Source organism: Dipodomys merriami, unplaced genomic scaffold (assembly GCF_024711535.1).
Source record: "Dipodomys merriami isolate MVZ:Mamm:240054 unplaced genomic scaffold, mDipMer1.0.p SCAF_287, whole genome shotgun sequence".
Lineage (NCBI taxonomy): Eukaryota > Metazoa > Chordata > Mammalia > Rodentia > Heteromyidae > Dipodomys > Dipodomys merriami.
Window position 1 is genome coordinate 119182 of NW_027204348.1, and position 4139 is coordinate 123320.

Consider the following 4139-nt stretch of genomic DNA (forward strand, 5'->3'; position numbering starts at 1 on the left):
GGATTATGAAACAAAACATGGCTCTCTTTCATCCTTACCCTATCCCCATGTGGAAGGGGATCCTTCACTGTGTTCAGTTTTGCAGCTGGGGAAAATGAGGCACAAAGAAGCTGGGTGACCTATTCATGAACCCCAGTTTACAGGAAGCTCAGCCTGACTTCTCTGCCATGCTCCCTATGACAATGGCTGCTATTCAGTCCACTTATTGTGGTGGATAATCCACTTCTTGTCAGTCCTGAGGCTTGAACTCTGGGCCTGGGTGCTGTCCCCAAGCTCCTCAGTTCAAGGCAGGTGCTCTACCACTTGAGCCCTCAGCACCACTTCTGGATTTCTGGTAGTTCTTTGGAGATAAGAGTCTCACATAACATTTCTGCCTGCGTTGGCTAAAATCCATGATCCTCATATGTCAGCTTCCTGTATAGCATTATGCCTGTGCCACTGGCATCAGGCATAAGTCCAATTTTGATTTTCTTTCTTTCTTTCTTTCTTTCTTTCTTTCTTTCTTTCTTTCTTTCTTTCTTTCTTTCTTTCTTTCTTTTCTTTCTTTCTTTCTTTCTTTCTTTCTTCCTTTCTTTCTTTCTTTCTTTCTTCCTTTCTTTCTTCCTTCCTTTCTTTCTTTCTTTCTTTCTTTTCTTTTCTTTCTTTCTTTCTTTCTTTCTTTCTCTTTCTTTCTTTCTTTCTTTCTTTCTTTCTTTCTTTCTTTCTTTCTCTTTCTTTCTTTCTTTCTTTCTTTCTTTCTTTCTTTCTTTCTTTCTTTCTTTCTTTCTTTCTTTCTCTTTCTTTCTTTCTTTCTTTCTTTCTTTCTTTCTTTCTTTCTTTCTTTCTTTCTTTCTTTCTTTCTTTCTTTCTTTTCTCTTTCTCTCTCCCTCTCCGTCTCTGTCTCTGTCTGTCTGTCTCTGTCTCTGTCTCTGTCTGTCTCTGTCTGTCTGTCTGTCTATCTGTCTGTCTGTCTGTCTGTCTGTCTGTCTGTCTCTCTCTCTCTCTCTCTCTCCCCCCCCTCTCTTTCAGAAACTGGTTGAATGTGTCCTGGAGCAGGTGGCTCAGCGTCTCCATGTGTGTGGGACCCATGGTAACCCTCTCATTCTGGAGGTGGGCTGTGGGTCAGGAGCTGTCTTGCTCAGCCTGTTGAAATAGCTCCCTGAGGTCAGCCACTCTGTGCCCGGGCTAGAACGTGACGGTTATTCATTGTCCATCCATCCTCTGAATACTTCCCCACTACCCTCTGCTAAGTCAGTTAAAGGAAAGTGGATGAGGAGGCATTGTGTTGTCCAACAGCCTTGCATGATCCTGGGCCTCTGATCCTCACTGCCATCTATCTGGCCAGACCCCGGTTATAAGAAAATGAATTCACTCTATGTCTACTTCGCTTTGCTGGGGTGTGTCATTTCAGGTAGGGGGGCGGGGTACAGAGGAAAGACTCCAGACCTGGCAGCTCTTGTGGTACCTTTGTTCTTGTGACAGAGCCGCCAAGTTATTGCTGTGGATAAGGACGTAGCTGCCATCAAACTGATCAGATACAATGCTCAAAGGTAAGTAGGCAGGCTGTTGAAGTATCAAACCCACTCATGATTACTTCCCACTCACAATAAGGGGGGGTGCAGTGCAGGTGGCCGGCACTGGCCCTAGAGGAATATAAATGGATGGTGGCGTTCAGGTGCTGGTGGCTCCCATCCATCATCCTGGCTATTTGGGAGGCTGAGGTCTGATGGTCATGACTAAGAGCCAGCACAGGCAGCAAAGTCTGTGATATTCTTATCTCCCCAAAACCACTTCCCCCCACCAGAAAAAAAGCCAGATGTGGTGCTGTGGCTCAAGTGGTAGTGCCTCAGCCTTGAATGAAAGAAGCTCAGGGACGACACCGAGGCCCTGAATCCAAGTCCTAGGGCTCAGAAAAAAATGATAAAATAAATGAATAGTGGGCACCTGTTATCTTACTACTAAAAAAATGGATTCAGTCTTCTCTTTGGTACTTGTAGCCAAAAGTAAGGGGCTTCTTTGATGCTCCTCTAAACCTCCCTTTCTCTCCATTAGCTCTCTAGGCTTCAGTTTCAGGATAGAATTCAGATCATCCCACTCAATGTGACCTTATAATACCCTCTCCTACCCACTTTCCTTGGGGTGGGGATTCTGGATGTACTCACCACTGGGAAGATGAGGCACTGCAGAGATGGGGGTAGGTATCCCCGAAACTCACACACACATGCACACACACACACACATACATACACACACACACACACTCACCTAGGCCAACTCAGACTAGCCTTTTCCAAAGGCAAATTATCTCCTTGTATTAACTGACCTAACAGAGGAACTTGATCCCTTGTAAATGACTATTTTAACTACGGCTTGCTTGTTGGCATGAAATAAACAAAGAAAGGGTCTGGGGCCCATCACCTGTGGCTCAGGTACACGTCTGACACCCTGGCTACTTAGGAGGCAAATATCTGAGGATCAAAGATCAAAGCCAGCCATAAGCTGGAAAGCTGGTGAGAATCTACTCTCCATGGAACCACCAAAAAGTTAGAAGTGGAGCTGTGGCTCAATTTGTGGAGCACTGCCTTGAGCATGAAAACTCAGAGAGACCACTCCCAGAACATGAGTTCAAGTCCACACAGAAAAATGGCCCCATCTTTTTGCCCACAGACTGCCTGGGCCTTGAGTGCCTTCTCACAGAGTGTGATACAACACTGGTCCTAGGTAGTGTATCAGAGCCTTCAGAAATTGGGTGGTGGAAGCCAGGCCTACTCCTTCTTGTGCTCTAAACCCACACCAGCTGGAAGGCAGAGCGTGACAAGGCAGGCAGCCTGCAGAGCAAAGAAGATCTTGCTCTGTCAGGGTGATTGGAGCAGGCTTTTTAGAGGCAGCACTTGAAAGGGGGTTTTTCTTAACAAAGAGGATCTGACAGGAAGCACAGAGAGCAAAGATGCTGTAGATAAATTACAACATAGTTGAGCATGTTTATTTACAGCCAGGGCTGCTGGTGAGAAACTCAGTATTGATGTGAAAGACTATCCCGAGACAGGCCCGAGGGTTCACAGAGAGCTATCCAGGGTTGGGATTGTGTCTTAGCAGTAGTGGGCTTGCCTAGCACATAGGAAACCCTGGGTTCAATTCCTAGGTCCTGCATACACAGAAAAAGCCAGAAGCAGCACAATGCCTCAGGTGGAAGAGTGCTTGCCTCAGAAGAAGCTCCTAGACAGTGCCCAGGCCCTGAGGTCAAGCTCCAGGACTGTGAAAATAAAATAGCACTCAGATGGACCTTGGTGACAGGTGGTTGGCTATGCCCTGTAGCTCTTAGTAAATCCATCCATGCTTAGTGTCTCCTTCTTTGACAGAGGAGAGCTGGATATTCCTTCTGCCCTGGACACCTCTGGAGGTGGTTATCAGCAACCCTCCCAACATCTTCCACCGGGGAAATGGCCCCAGAAATCCTCAGGTACAAGTTGGATGGGGTTGGGGGGATACAGGGCAAACCCCAGAAGTCCTAGTGGGTCTGACCTGTCCCAGAGGACCAGTCCATCCAGAGGAGGCAGATGGGAGCTTAGAGAAGGGTAGAGATGTGGAGGGAGCTCTTTAATGCCCATGGCCCTAACCAAATTCCAAGCCTTTCTTTGCTTTCTGTGGGGGAGATAGAGGAGTGTCTAGGTGGTAGTGTATAGAGGAGGACTACATGGAAATTCTAAAGACTGAGACACAGTAAGCCTTGTGCTGGTGGCTCACACCAGTTATCCTGGCTACTTGGGAGGCTGAGATTCAGAGGATCTCATTTCCCAGCCCAGGCAGGAAAGTGCCAAGGACCGGCTCTGTCGGGATGATGGAGGACACCTAGTGGAGGAACTGGAATAGGTGGGGAGATGGCAAACAGACAACTCATACACAAGAGGAATGGATGATGAGTGCGATTTAATGCAGAGGATAACAAACTTTTATAGCAAAAGTCTCCAGGAGAAAGGGCAAAAGGTTACACAATCTTGCTGCAGGGCTTCATTCTTGGGTGGTTACCAGCTGGTCGCCTGATAGGCACTTCTTTCTGGCTTATCTCTATTTTTAAGAAATACAATGGGTTTTGATGTTTATCACCAATTAACCATTACCTTTTTCTATAGAGGCCTTAACTGTCCCATAAGATCTTTCCT